The sequence below is a fragment of the Protopterus annectens genome, chromosome 3.part1 (genome assembly GCF_019279795.1).
Source record: "Protopterus annectens isolate FY-2018-M chromosome 3.part1, PAN1.0, whole genome shotgun sequence".
Taxonomy (NCBI): domain Eukaryota; kingdom Metazoa; phylum Chordata; order Ceratodontiformes; family Protopteridae; genus Protopterus; species Protopterus annectens.
This window is the reverse complement of record NC_056732.1, coordinates 95,875,166-95,891,583: the sequence shown is the minus strand read 5'-3', so window position 1 is coordinate 95,891,583 and position 16,418 is coordinate 95,875,166.

Sequence of the window (16,418 nt, the reverse complement as noted above, 5' to 3'; positions counted from 1 at the left end):
ATGGTTTAATACTGATAGCCCTCATTATGTCCTGTAGGCAGGATGGACAGCATTGGTACCACTGCAACCCTTATACCAGGGACAGCTTCTCAGAACATAAACTGCTATAAATGTAGAAAGTTGTGAAAACATATATCTGCACACAGTCTGCAGCTAACTGCTGCTTCGACAATTTCAAAATAAATAAAAGCAGGATGTTGCGAGGACATATATCTGTACACTGTCTGTAATTTACTACTATATCCACAGCACCTTCCAAATACTGTTGGATAACTGTAAATTGGAGCAATTCCTCTCCACTGTTGGGGGTTTCACATGAAACGCCTCACTCCCTGTTTCCTCTCCAACTCATTTTGGACAGGATGGAGGATGCAGTCAAAGGAGGGCCCATCTGAGGTTAAGGAGTGTAGTGTCTAAGTGCTCAGCCATGGAGCATATCATAAATAACTTGTTCTAAGAAAATATATTGTTTGTATTTCTATGTTTAAAAAATATACGGTCTGGATTTCTGTCATTACTCATGACCCCAACAGTTAAAGCCAATGACAGTTATAGTGGCTTAAAGTGGTAATTCTGGGTATTCATATCTTGAAACTCCAGTAAAAAAGTTTAACATTAACATGCAAACATGTTACGATAGAAAAGCATATGTCTTCATTACATGAAAGATTAGTGGATGCTTCATTAAACTCCCATATGCTTCACTATGGATGTCAGAGTGAAAGACTAAATCTGAATTTGTTGCATTGCACATATCTGTGTATCTGAATGAGTCGTGTCATTGCACCTACCTGTGGATTATAATACTGCGTTATGTGTGACAAGCTGGGGCAGACATGTCCTGTACTGCATGTATGTACCTTGTCATGTATGTGGCCTTGTCACAACTTTCCATGTTGTTTGTATTGCAGCTGTTGTCTGCTCTATAGGCTAGTGTCCTACTGTGTTACACATTCCTATGAGATTTGTACTGCATCTCAGTGTTATTGCACAACCCACCACAATTAAATTCTGTTAATTACTGTACATCCTCCAAATGTACAATCCTACAGGCACTGACATAATGACAGTTATGCTGCTACCTACACACATTAGTTATGCATATGATGACAGCCTACCATCAACACCTTCTGTAGTGCTCACTTTAGCCGTGCCACACACATGCCAGTATGGTCACCTTTGGCGATGTACATTGCCTACATTTTTCCAGTGCTGTCTGTTATTCTGTAGCCATCCAAATGTGTTGATTTTTTAGCTCAATTAGTTGTATAATGTTTGGCAGATAATATTGTGGTTATGGTATATATGACATTTGATATGAACAAATACTGCCCTTTTTCCAGTATTTGTATGTTGTGTTGCTGTAATAGAGTAATACTGTGAGAATATCACTGCTTTATCTGTGTACTGGTACAGAACCCTTTTCAGCCACTTCCTGGGCCACAGGGCTGAGACAATATATTACACATATATAGTTTACATAAAGTGATATTCAGGGATTCCTTAACAAAGCCTAAGCATGCACTATTTCTGTGTCTTAGTTATATTAGCAGCAGTCTTCATTGAATATGCAAGGTGTTAAAGAAGCCAGCACAAGTATTAGCAGCCACGAAGTGGAGGCTTGAGCACACAGTATAAACAAAGGATGTTGCCTGCAGGGAAACCTAGTGAGTGACATGGTGGCCAGCATAATACAAGGCAAAGCAAATTTACTGAAAGAATTAAAGATACAGAGGAAGGTATACATGGAAACTGCACTGAAATATGGGGATTAGTGCACAGACAAGAAACAGGGAAACTAATTTGAGAAACTGTAGTCAGTTAATAAAAATAAATGTGATTCGTACACAAACGGCATTATTAACATAAACTATTTTTGTTGATATAATAAAGTTATCCTGTTTACTTTTATTGACCCATGTACAAAGTGCGTGAGAGGGATACAGAACTACAGTGTGACAAAGGGGAGTAAATGTGATAACTGTTATAAAATTCTGAGTTGGCATGACAGTTATTAAGGACAGTAGATACATTAGATATTTGCATATACTGAATGAATTAATATTTAATATTTGTAACCATTGTTCGATTTTAATTCTGTTTAATGTGTACTGTGGATCTTTTCTCCCCAGGCCTCCTCTGAAAATGAGCTCATGCCCAGTTGGACTTTCCTGGTAAATAAATGTCAAATAAATAAATAAATAAATGTATATCAGATGTATATACAGGAAGTTATCTCTTGTAACTGATAATATGTTGTATTCATCAATTCATTGTGTATAAACAAAAACTACTTAACCCCACAGATTTTAGCTTCTGCACTTCAGAAAGGGGCACTTCTTTGCCATTTTCTGTCGCTTGTAACCATAGAAAAGTTATAGTACATTTAAACATGTATTATCCAAGCATATGTTGTATATTAATGTTAATGATAAAGATTTGTTTAAAACCTAAATGTATGGTTGCCACTATGCATATTCTTTGGCAGGTTCAGTAATATTTGTGTTACTCACATGATTGTATTGTGAATGCCCAGCTGCACATGTGTAGCAGTTGTATTGAAGTAATCCGACTTTGGAATGTATAATGCGGGAGTGATCAAAGGAAATAAATTGCATCTTCATCATAGATGTTAGAACACACATACAGGTTAAAGAATTGTAAGGTGGCATTGCTTATGTGTATGTAGGAAACAATACTGGCAGTTGTTATAGGTTCATATGTTCATAGGTAGGTACTAGGCTATCTGCCCGAAGGCATTTATAAGTCTAGTCAGAATGTGTTGGCTTTCACCGCCCCTTTAGATTAGTTCCCTGTGCCTCTGTCCAGCAGAGCCACTGAAGTGATCCTCGAGGTAAACTTTCTGTTTCCCATCCACTCATCAAGGTTCCTCTTGAAGAGTGCTAGCGAGGAGCTCTGCGTAATGTAGATTGGAATCTTGTTCCAAAGTATGGGAAGTCTCTGGGACAGGAATCTGTCCCTCCAGCATGTCCTATTTATTGTTGTGGTGAGGTTTAGATCCCTAGAACATGTGGCTCAAGGAGATATGGTTTTCTTTAGGTGGAGCATGTCCATCAGTTCTGGGTTGGACATGGCCTTGTATGTCAGGCAGAGATCACCTCTGAGCAGGCAATATGCAACCGAGTACAGCTGGAGTTTCTTCAGTCGAGCTGCATAGGGCATCTGTTTGAGGCCAGTGATCCTCTTGGTGAGGTACTTCTGTGGTCTTTCCAGCTGTTGCAGATGTCTTATAAGGTACATCCTAAATGGGGCATTGTACTCTATGATGGGTCTAATGAGTGATGAGTAGAAGGGCACAATGACCTCTTTTGATCTGGATGCAAACCCTTTTTTGATTAGGTGGGCCACACAGAAGGATTTTCTAACCACTTTGGCAATGTGATTATCAAAGGAGAGATTACTATCTACTTGGGTCCCCAGATCCCTTATTACGTTTTCCATATTTAGGGGACTACCACCTATGTGGTAGTTTGTGGGTACTTTGTTATTTCTAAAGGGAATAACTATGCACTTTTTGGCATTTAGCTTGAGGCCATGATTTTGACACCAGGTATCTGTCTCAGTGAGACCCTTTTGGAGGATGTCTGTGTCAGCCGGTAAGTCAATTATAGCCTCTAGTTTGCAGTCATCTGCGAACTTGGTCAGCCATAGTCCTCCTGTGCTTCTCTGTACCTCTGAGAAGTATATGCCGAACAAGAGAGGTCCTAGGACTGAGCACTGGGAATGCCACTTGTAACTGGTTTAGAGTTGGACCTAGCTCCCACAACTCTCACCATGTGGGTTCTGTCCATGAGCTAATTGGCAATCCATCTTGTGACATAGGGGTTTATGTTCAGGCTGGTGAGCTTGTCTATAATACCAGAATGGGGAATGTTGTTGAAGGCCTTTGCAAGGTCTAGGTAGGCTGTGTGTACCACCTTTCCCTCGTCTACACCCTTGGTAACTGTCTCAAAGAAATCCACCAGATTTAGGAGTCATGATCTGCCCTTAGCAAAGCCGAACTGGGTAGGGTCCAGTGTTTGGAGGTTCCCAATGTCTCTGTTAATGAGTTCCATGATGATGCTCTCCATAGCCTTGCAGACCAACCTAGTCAGGCTTATAGGGCGATAGTTCCTGGGGTCTGTTGTGGCTCCACCTTTGTGGAACAGAATAACCGTTGCTGTGCACCACTCTATGGGTACGTGGCCTGTGGAGAGGCTGAGTTTGAACAGTGTGTTTAGGTGAGGAGTTAGTTCTTCTTTGAGCTTGTGTAGGATGCAGCCTGGGACACTGTCCGGTCCCATTGATGCTGTATTTTTGGCTTTGGAGAGGGCTCTTTTAACCTGAGTATCTGTGATTTCAGGGGCTTTACATTCGTCTGGTATGGTTATGGTCCCTTTTGGGGGTGAAAGGGGGTGAAGTTTGCACTGAACCTGTCTGCCAGGATGTTGGCAATATCAGTTGGTTCAGTGTATTTTGTGCCATTGTGCACTAACTCCGACCAGATCTGAGCATTGTCACTTAGATTCTTGACATAGATAAAGAATGCCTTGTGGTTATCTTTGGAGTTCTTGGCAAGTTTTCTTTCAAAGCTCGCCTTGGACGATTTTATGAGGGATCATAGTTTCTTGCTGATACTGATCAGGGATGTCTTCCCTTCTTGGGATTTTACTCTTTTCTGTACTAGTTTCCTCCTTCTGTTGTATAGCTTGTTTATAGCAGGGGTTCACCAGAATGGTTTCCTTTTCTTAGAGGAGTGAGTCACGGTTTTGCTTGGGATATCACGATCCATGCATTCTTGTAGGTGCTCATAGAATGCATTATCACAGGATTTTGCAGCTTGTACAGCATTATCCTTTGGCATGAGGGCTTTGAAACTTTCCACCTCCATCTTAAGTAACGTGAAGTTTGCTTTTGAAAGGTTTTTATGGTGGTTTCCTTGTCCAGAGTTTGGGATGGAATGTGGATATCCAAAGTGATTTGTTTATGGTCAGATCTAACCAGCAAGGGGTTGATCTCCAGTGTGGAACACCGGTGGCCCATGTTGGTGATGACCAGGTCCAATATGTTGTCACCTCTGGTGGGAGTGTTGACCAGTTGTTCCAGGGTGTTTGAGTTTAAAAATTCTAGGAAATGTTGGGCAAGGGAGTTAGTACTTGAGTTGTTCTCCTAGTTAATGTTTGGGTAGTTGAAATCATCCAATATTAGGGTGTTTGGTAGGACCTTTATGTTACCCAGTGTTTCCAGAAATGTGGAATGGAGGTCCTGGGACATGGTGGGTGATCTGTAGCAAGCTACAATTTGAATTGCAGTTTTGCCCGTTGTTAGTTGCACGTGGATAATCTCTGAAGCATCGTGCTGTGCCACTAACCTGGAGATATGGGTATCCTTGATGAATATGGATACTCCCCCACCTTTTGTATTTTGGTCCGGGTTCTGTGGCCGAAATGTATGGTATGAGTTGTAGCCTGGTAGTGCTGGGGTGCTCTCTGGAGCCTTAAACCAGTTTTCTGTTACTGCACATATATCGATTTTCTCCATACTGAAGAGTGCCTCGAGTGTGTGCATTTTGAGTTTTAGACTTCTGGCATTGAGTAGTATTACCCTCAGATTTTTGTTACTTGTGCTATTTACGGTGGTGGGTTTGTCTTTTGAACCTTATCTAAAAAGGCACTATGGGGGTAGCATGAGCCTTGGCCAGTATTCGAAAGCATAAGGGTGACAGGTGCAAGCCATCTCTAGCAAAGCAGCATGGCTTGTCGAGCATGTCATCCCAGGCAGACAGACACTGGATCCCCTTTGAATGACACCAGAAACTTAGCCAATTGTTGAAACTGATAATTGTTTCTTTATACTGTGGTATCATTCTTGGTGAGGGCAGGATGCTACTCAGGGTAAGGGTCATACCGGCCTGGGATACGTGATCAGAGAGCTCTTCCATGTCTCTTTTCATGTAGTCCATGGAGGTATGGCTCAGGTCATTCACACCAACATGGAGAATGACAGAGTCATATTTGTACTTGTTCTGGTGACTTGAGTGTTTGTGTTATGTGGTCGATCCTGGCACCTAACAGGTAGCTAACAGTAATCTTCTCCTTATTCAGCCTTGTGAGTGGGACATCAGTGTGCCTGACTACAGAGTCACCTATTACTAGTATATTGGGTATGTTATTTTGCCTTGAGGGCTGTGATTGCGTGGCACACTGGTTTTGTGAAGTATGTGTTTCATGGTTTGTGTTGGAGCGGGGATGGAGGTTGCTTGAATGTCTGCTTTGGAGGGCTCTGTTGCTTTTGCAGATTTATATTTAGAGCCTCTGAGTATGTTTTCATGTATTTACGCGTGTTTTTTGCTGGTGCTGGTTTAATGGGTCTATGTGAGACTGGTGGTGTGATGCCAGTATTTCCCTTCTCCTCTTGACTGTCTGATTCAGTCTTGGGTTGATAGAGCTTAGCCTCCAGTTTGGCTGTATAATTGCATCTCTCGCAGGTATTAGTGTTTGGTGGTAGGAGGAGAGGGTTGTCTGTGTACATGAGGCAGTTGTAACATTGCCTCAAAATGCCCAAATTCACCAGCTGTACTGGAGAGTACACCTGAAACTGCCCTTTGGACATGCCTAGATAGGTACAGTAAACTGTTTTCCTGAATGGCTGGTAAGGTTGAATAGAGAGCCTTGTCCTTCTGTAGTGCTAGGGTTTATAAGTGCTTGCTATGAGTTTTAAGCAAGTGCCGGGCTGAGAAATGAATGGCTTGAGTGCTTAAGTTGAAAGTTTGTCTAGTTCCAAGGGAAAAATTGAAGCGGAGACTTTGTGGAACCGGGAATAGTTATACCCTAGCTAACCGGCACTGCCCGGTGTGCAAAACCGGGCAAATGTGTTTTTTATAGCAGGCTTCTGGTAGTCTACACATCTGTGACAGAGTTTAATAATGCAAAGAATCACAAGCACCTGTGTAATCATTCCAATAATAGCAATAAGGACAGAAAATTAAAATTTTTAAGTAACATGCCTGATTTAAATGATGGAAAGCTAGTGACTATACATGCATGTTGTGTATATATGCAGTAAAATACAACAGAGGGACATGAGATATATACAGTGGTGTGACACTGACTGGGATATAAACAGAATAAAGTCTCATATACATATTATTATCTCTCTAACTACAGCAGATGTGACATGCATACATGCAGAATGAGTCATGTTAACATGGCATATGCAAAAATGCACAAAAATCAAGGTACAAGTCAAGTCTAGTCCATCCCCTGACAAACGGGTTGTATTTCGGAATGTCATGGGGATGTATATCACATGCCTGGGATGTATTTCTGTGTATATTACAAATGTATAGGTATCCCTCACAAGACATAGCCAAGTGTGCATGCAAACAGTATACTGCTAATACATTAGCTATAGGCAAATCTAGCAAATATCAGGCTACAATTATCTGTGACTATGATGAATTTGTGCTACTGTAATCAGTGAAATGAAGTGTGTCTTTCCTGGTGCAATTGCCACACCAGTCATACTGACTATAATACATGTATTAAACTACAGATAGGAATGCAGTATATTTTAATTGATATATAACCCTGAAGTGAGCTTTTTTACAAAACAGTAGTACGAACTGTATGACACTACAATAGCATACAACACACCCAGGTAAGGCATTAACATGTAATAGTAAGTGACCTGTTGTAGATGTTTATTGAACATATACCAGATGTACACTGGTCAGTGAAAAATGTTGTTATCCTCCACCCAAATGTCATTAATTCCATTGCATGGATTTTTGGCAAAACCAACATTACAGAGGATAATTCAATGAAGCCCTAACCAAGAGCAAGAAATTACAATAAATACCTCATGACATTCAGTAATTAAAGTTTTCTTTTCTAAATGATGAACAGCTACTACATCATTATATCAGGCATGCTCACACAGAATTTCAACAAAGACTACCATAACATTAACTAATCAATGCAAACAGGCAATAAAGTCTCATAACATAGGCCCACTTAGACTTTACCAGTATTCTGCAGAATACCACTCATTAAGAAATGTTATGTAAGCACTCATGTCCTATAAAGCTCTACCGTGTGAACAAAATATTTATAGTAATTCATAATGTTTATATGAGGACATGAAATACAGAACATTATTACTTGGAAAATAAGTAATGTCTGTGAGCAGTCATTGACAAACTCAGCATTTCCATCTTCCAGACTCAAACACATGCCAGGGCATATCTCAGTGAGATGTGTACCAAACATTGATGCCACAGGAAGAGGCATATTGTTTGTGTCATGAAGACACTCTTGAAGAGATTACATCAGTTTCTTACTATAATTGGTAGGATTCTATTAGTTAGGTTCATAGGTTCATAAGTTCATACTAGGCTATCTGCCCGAGGGCATTTATAAGCCTAGCCAGAGTGTGTTTGGCTTTCGCCACCCATTTTAAATTAATTTTGCTATGCCCTTTTTCAAGGTTAGTATACTGTGCCTCTGTCTAACAGTGACACAGAAGTGATATCCGGGGTAAACCTACGATCTCCCATCCACTCATCAAGATTCCTCTTGAAGATAGTCAATGAGGGACTCTGCCTAACCTGGACTGGGATTTTATTCCAGAGTGAAGGGAGCCTCTGGGTTATGAATCTGTCCCTCCAGCATGTCCTATTTATTTCAGTGCTGAGGTTCAAGTCTCTCAAGCATGTAGCTCGATGGGCATTGGATATTCTGAGGTGCAGCATGTCCATTAATTGCAGGTTGGACATGGCTTTATACGCCAGGCACAGATCGCCTCTGAGCAGGTGGTATGCCACTGAGTAGAGCTGGAGTTTCTTTAACCAGGCAGCATATGGCATCTGTTTGAGCCATTTGATCCTCTTGTTGAGGTACTTTTGGGGTCTTTCCAGTTGCTGCAGGTGTCTGGTAAGGTACATCCAAAAAGGGGCATTGTACTCAATTATGGGCCTGATGAGGGATGAGTAAAGAGGCACGATGACCTCCCCTGATCTAGATGTGAATCCCTTCATGATTAGATGGGCTATATAAAATGTTTTTCTAACCACTTTGGCCACGTGGTTGTCAAATGAGAGATTGCTATCAACTTGGGTCCCCAGGTCCCTAATTACTTCTTCTGTACTTAATGGATTACCACCTATGTGGTAATTTGTGGGCACTTTGTTTTTGCCAAAGGGGATGACTATACACTTTTTGGCGTTTAGCTTAAGGCCATGGCTCTGGCACCATTTGTCTGTTTCTATGATGCCCTTTTGGAGGATGCTTGTGTCGGCTGGACAGTCGATTATGGCGCCCAGTTTGCAGTCATCTGCAAACTTGGTCAGCCACAGTCCTTCCGTGTTTGCCTGTACCTCAGAGAAATATATACCGAACAAGAAAGGTCCCAGGACTGAGCCTTGTGGGATGCCACTTGTAACTGGTTTGGAGTCTGACATGGCTCCAGCAATTCTAACCATGTGGGTTTTGTCGTTGAGCCAGTTTGCAACCCATCTAGTAACATAGGGGTTTATATTTAAGCTGGTGAGCTTATCTATAATGCCCGAGTGGGGTATTGTATCGAAGGCTTTTGCGAGGTCCAGGTAGGCTGTGTGGACCACCTTCCCCTCATCAATGGCCTTGGTGACTGTTTCAAAGAAATCGACCAGGTTTAAGAGGCAGGATCTGCCCTTAACAAAGCCGAACTGAGTAGGATCCAGTGTCTGTAGGTCCCCAATATCTTTATTTATGAGGTCCATGATGATCCCTTCCATAGCTTTGCAGACCAAGCTAGTCAGGCTTATGGAGTGATAGTTTCCAGGATCCGTTGAGGCACCACCTTTGTGGAGAGGGACCACTGTTGCTGCTGAGCATCTGAGATGTCAGGGGGGCAGCACTCTGCTGGGATAGATATTCACCCTTTTGGTGGGGAGGGGGGGGAGAAGTTTGCACTGAACCTGTCAGCTAGGATGCTGGCAATGTCTATGGGTTCGGTGTATTTTATGTCATTTTGGACTAACTCTGAGCATATCTGGGAATTCCCACCCAGGTTCCTAACATAACTAAAGAAAGCCTTGTGATTATCCTTACTGTCCTGTGCAATTTTTCTTTCGAAGCTGGCCTTAGACAATTTTATGAGTGACTGTAGTTTTTTGCTAATACTGATCAGAGATGCCTTCCCTTTTTTTGGATTTTGCTCTATCATGTAGTAGCTTCCTTCTATTGTATAGTTTGTTTATGGCTGGGGTCCACCAGACAGGACGTCTGCCTTTGGAGGATTGGGTCTTGGTTTTATTTGGGATTGCATGATCCATGCATTCCTGAAGGCGTCCATGGAATGTGTTTATAAAGGATTCTGCGGTCTGGGCCGTATTTTCCACAGGCCCGGGGGCTTTGAAGAATTCCACCTCGGTTTTGAGGAGTGTGAAATTTGCTTTAGAGAAGTTTTTCACTGTGGTTTTCTGGGCAGGGGGTGGGGTCAGGATGTGAATATCCAGTGAGATTAGTTTATGGTCTGATCTTACCAGTGAGGGATACACTTCTGGTCTGGAGCATAGAGTCCCCATGTTGGTGATGATCAGGTCCAGTATGTTTACCCCTCTTGTGGGAATGGTAACAAGTTGTTCCATAGCATTTGAGTTTATAAATTCTAGGAACCTTTGGGCTAGGGTGTTGGAGCTAGAGTAATGCTTCCAGTCTATGTTTGGATAGTTGAAGTCACCCAATATAATGGTGCTTGGAGAGACCTTCATATTTTTCAGTGTTCTCAGGAAGGCCGAGTGGGGTTCCTGGGTTTGGGAGGGTGGTCTGTAGCAGGCTATGAACTGGAAGGCAGTTTTACCCACTGTTAGTTGCACATGGATAGTCTCTGATGCTTCGTGCTGTGCCACCAACCTGGAGGTGTGGGTATCTTTGACAAATATTGATACTCCCCCTCCTTTTGTGGTTCGGTCCAAGTTTTGGGGCCAAAAAGCATGGTATGAGGTATAACCTGGTAGTGCTGGGGTGCTCTCGGGAGCCTTAAACTAGGTTTCTGTTACTGTACAGATATCGATGTTCTCCATGCTAACGAGAGTTTTGAGTGCGTGCATCTTGAGGTTTAGACTGCTGGTGTTGAGTAGCATTACTCTTAGTTTCTTATCCCTTGTGATACCTATGGAGGTGGGTTTGTCTTTTGAGCCTTGCCTAAAAAAGGCACTATGGGGGTAGCAAGAGCCTTTGCCAATATCTGAAAGCCCAGGGGTGACAGGTGCAAGCCGTCCCTAGCAAAGCATTGTGGCTTGTTGAGCATGTCATCCCAGGCTGACAGGCATTGGATCCCCTTTCAATGACACCAATACTTAAGCCAATTGTTGAAATTGATCATCTTGTCTTCATATTGTGGCATCATTCTTGGTGAGGGTAAGATGCTACTCAAGGTCAGGGTCATACCGGCCTGGGCTACATGCTCAGAGAGCTCCTCTATATCTCTTTTCATGTAGTCCAGGGAGGTACGTCTCAGGTCATTCAGGTCATTCACACCAGCATGGACAATGACTGAGTCATATTTGTACTTGCCTTGGAGTGACCTGAGTGCGTGTGTTATGTGGCGGATCCTAGCGCCTGACAGGCAGCTCACTGTGACCTTCTCCTTGTTCAGCCTGGTGAGCGGGACATCAGTGTGCCTGACAATAGAGTCACCTATTACAAGTGTATCAGGTATGTTGTTTAGCCTTAAGGGCTGTGACTGTTTGGCACACTGGCTTTGTGAGCTATGTGTTGCACGTGCTTTGTTTTGGGGTAGCGGTTGCTTGGGTGTCTGCTTTGGAGGTCTCTGCTGCTTAGGCAGATTTTTATTTAGAGCCTCCGAGTATGTTTTTGTGTGTTTATCTGTTTGGTTTGCTGTCGTGGTAGGTCTGTGTGAGACTGGAATTGTAGTGAGTGTGGTTTCCTTCTCCTTCTGACTGGTTACTCCAGTACTGAGTTGAGAGAGCTTAGCCTCCACTTTGGCTATATGGTTGCATCTCTCACATGTGTTGGAATTTGTTGGGAGATGGAGAGGGTTGTCTGTGTACATGAGACATTTGTAACATTGCCTCAAGATTCCCAGATTCATGAGCTGGACCGGAGAGGAGATTGACAACTGACCTTTGGACATGCTAGAATAGTATTGTGAATTCCTTTATAATTGAAAAAAGGGCCAATGGGGAACAAGGTACTCAAGAGGAGTTTGTGAGGGTGTAGTGCTTTTAATTTTTTAGTGCTGACTTAGTGAGCAAGTGCCAGGTAACTTAAATGCAATGTGTTACAGGTAACTTAAATGCAAAAATGACAAACAGTAACTTTCATTCAAGTGAAACAAGGAAATAAGTACAGTAAGCAATGCAGATATCACTAGGGATCCACAGAAGCACTGAAAAGCCACATTTTAGGTGGAATTAGCGTTTCAGGGAAATAACAAGCAAACAAACAACAAGCATACAAACAAAGCTAGATTCAGCAGGCCTGGATCTAGTCTATGCTACAGCAAACAAGGTGTACCAATTTCAGTAAGAAACAGTTCAAATATGCAGGCACTATAAGCCTTTAACCAGAAATTCCCAGCTCAGAAGGGCAGAGTCTAGCCTCTCCTCCCACAAGAGTACAGACCACAAACCTTCTTAATGTAAAATAACTGGCCTGAAGCCCAAGTGCTTAAACCAGAACTAATAAACGTTTAGAATAACAGACACTGAGCCCTCAATAGCAGTTCCCAACTTAGAAGGATGTACGCTACCTGTCCTGCCACCACAGTGCAGGCCACAAACCTTCCTAATGTAAAACAACTGGTCTGAAGCCCAAGTGCTTGATCCAAAAGACTTAGAATGATAGTTACACTTTAATCAAGTTACTACCAAGCAGTAATTAATACAATTGAACACTTTAAAGAATGCCTGGATTAGTGCTCAAGTTATACAAACAAAGCCAGATTCAGCAGGCCTGGATCTAGTCTATGCTACAGCAAACAAGGTGTACCAATTTCAGTAAGAAGCAGTTCAAATATGCAGGCACTATAAGCCTTTAACCAGAAATTCCCAGCTCAGAAGGGCAGAGTCCAGCCTCTCCTCCCACAAGAGTGTAGACCACGAACCCTCTTAATGTAAAATAACTGGCCTGAAGCCCAAGTTCTTAAAACAGAATTAATACACTTTTAGAATAACAGACACTGAGCCCTCAATCAGCAGTTCCCAACTTAGAAGGATGTAAGCTACCTGTTCTGCCACTACAGTGCAGACCACAAACCTTCTTAATGTAAAACAACTGGTCTGAAGCCCAAGTGCTTAAACTAAAAGGCTTAGAATGAATTACACCAAGCAGTAATAAATACAATTGAGTACTTTTAAGATGACGCAAAAGCAAAATAAAGTAGGAAGAAACACAAATACAGTAAAAGCAGATGATGCATGTACTTACAAAAAGAATTAGCAGTAGTCTGTGATGCTTCATGCCAGCCTTTGTGAAAATCAGGATTATAGACATACAAATAGGTCTGATTCTGATCAAATGCAGAGCAGAGATGTGTAATAAGAATGTTTAAGCTGCAATGGTTTACACAGTTTACATAGCACTTGCATTACACTATTCATTACATGGATGACACAAGTGTACAGCTACAGGAACCTCATATCTAGTGACTGTCTATGTATTTGAGGCATGTTGCGATAGTTGTTATGCAATTCTGCGTGTGTGTATGACGTGATTAAGAAATAAAGTCAACACATCTATAGCAGACATGTATGAGTCATAATGTACTTCAGAACGTGGATGGAAATGAAACATCGATCAAATCACTGTATGTGTGTATAGCAACAATTGTCTAAATGAACTTGTAAATCCGCGGTGGTACAGCAGTAGCGTTGTTACCTCAGAGCAAGAGGTTCTCCTGTTCAATTCTTGGCTGGCGTGCCTTCTGTGTGGAGTCTGCATGTCCTCCCCACGGTCGAGTGGCCTCTGAAATGCATGCATGAATGGGCATGCCTTCGCTGAAGGTTGGGCGTCGGGCTGGAAACTCAGCACTATAAAAAAATCGACTTCCAATCATTAGCCGACCGGAGTTCTGCTGTGGCGACCCCTAACCGGGAAAAGACAAACAATTGTCTAAATGAGCTTATTGCATTACCCTTGTTAATATATAAAGGCTTGATCATATCTAAGGTCTTGCAGTAATTCCTTGGCAGATATCACCAGGTCGTGAATGACTATGTAACACATGGTGGAAAAAGCATGTCAATACTTGTGGAAAATCAACAGTGGAAACACTAAAAACAAGGAAGTTTGTGGGCAGCATGCTTCATAACACTATTACAAGTAGAGTATTCCATATGGTGTATATACAACTCTGCAGCTTGCTGAAGAGATGGTAATAACAGTCTCCTCATAGTCCTATAAGTCTGTCTTTCTATAGTGCAGTGAGGCTAAGCACAGTAGCAAGAAGAGCAATGTGGACGAAGGCAAAAACGAACAAGATTTTGCCATAAAAAGTGAACTGACATTTCCCATATGTTATAGGTGCTATTTGGAAGCAGGCATAGTGATGACTCTTCTTCCATATAAGGAGACAATGGGACCATTGGTCACTGTTCTCCTGCACCCTGTCTTTACCAGCCCATATCAGCTGGTGAACCTGGCTGGGGGGTTATATATACACAGAGAGATCAATAAAGTCATACTTCCTCAGGAGGCATTATATCCAGCAGAAACACAACATATTTACAAAAAAAGTTCTGCAGATATAATGCAGGATATATATTACCAGAATTAGAGCTGAGCAAATTTGCAGAAATATCTGGGATTTTCAAGTGTGTCTTGAATATTACAGACAGTTTGAGCACAGTGCAGTATGGTCATACCTGAATATTTATTCAGCTGATATTTGCTATGGTTTGAGCAGTTTGACTATACATATATACAATACTAAACAGTTCATTGCAATGTGGAACACAGAGTTGATATTGCCTCACATATATTAGTAATGCAATTACTGTGCACGCAAGTTAACTGTAATAATATTGTAGCATACTATTCTTAAGCAGTGCTAGTAGCTGTATTAACCAATATCCTATAGTATTATGAAGTCTTGCGTCACGCTAGTAAGATTTAAGGAGCTTAACAGTCATAATTAGCATATTACCAAATTAACAATGAATACTTGTAGGAACAATTATAGGATTATATAACAGAAGAAAAGTGTCCTTTATATCTCAGTAGTGGCATACACAGGTAAAATGAAAAATATTCAGTGTACATTATGTTTACATACATTTAGCAACCACAAGTAAAGTGAATATTGTGGATATGTAAAATAATAGATTTGGACACTTCTTTTCAAGGTGTTGTATCTTTGCTTATTTGTAAGCATTTGTAGTTATAGATTTGGTGCACTCTCTGTATATGGTAAAGTGGCTGATAACAGTTGAGTATATGCACATGCCACACTGGCATAAGTCCTAGAGATATGTACAGCAGCTATGCCCCTGTGACATTGATGCATATTTTAATGTTGTTTATGGTGACGAATACTGTAATAAAATATGCTGATGACATGTGACCAAAAATCAGAGAAGCTACAATCCAATTGGCTAGGCTTGTAAGAGCACTAACAAACTTGTAAAAAATAACTAAAAAAAATGCTGAAAAACGACCACAGGTGGCAAGACAAATCCAAGGAGCAAAATATTATCCACAGAGGCAAGTTTTAATTAATAAAAACAAGTAGTGTAAGCGCTTTCGTCTTGCTTCTGTGAGCAAGACTTCATCAAACAGAACTAATAAAAAATGCAGCTATTTAAAGTGTCACATGCTGAACATCAATTAGCATCTAAAAGCAAAAGTACAGATATTTAAAAACATTTCAATATAAATAAAAATGCTAAATGAATAAGCATGAAGAAATAAGCAAGCATGAATACAACTGATCAAGAATGAACATGCACACTGAGGATGACCAGATTTTAAAAATATTATAAAAAACTTTGTTTAAAAACTGTGCTAAATAATTACTTGAAGTGCAAAATGAGAAATTCATTTAAAAAAAGCAATTCATTCAAAAGAAAATCAACTATTACCCAGCCTGTCAGTTAACTAATATAATACAAAAAGTACAAAGAGTATAAAAAAGTAATTCTAGTAAAGTCCAGTGATGTAAACAAACAACAACTGTACAGAAGAAATAATCAATTACCTCTGCAGACTCTTCAGTTTTAAAACACAAGGCAAGGAACATAAATCATTTAGTCCTAGAGCATTGTAGGCATTCAATTTTATTTGCCATAATAATTCACACAGTTCTAGCTTAAGGGTGAGGGGTCCCCCCCAAGGGTCTTGTTCAATTTGATCAATCACCCTAAACTTGAAACTGTGCTGGGGGTGTTCGTGCACATGCTTAGCCAGTGCATTCTC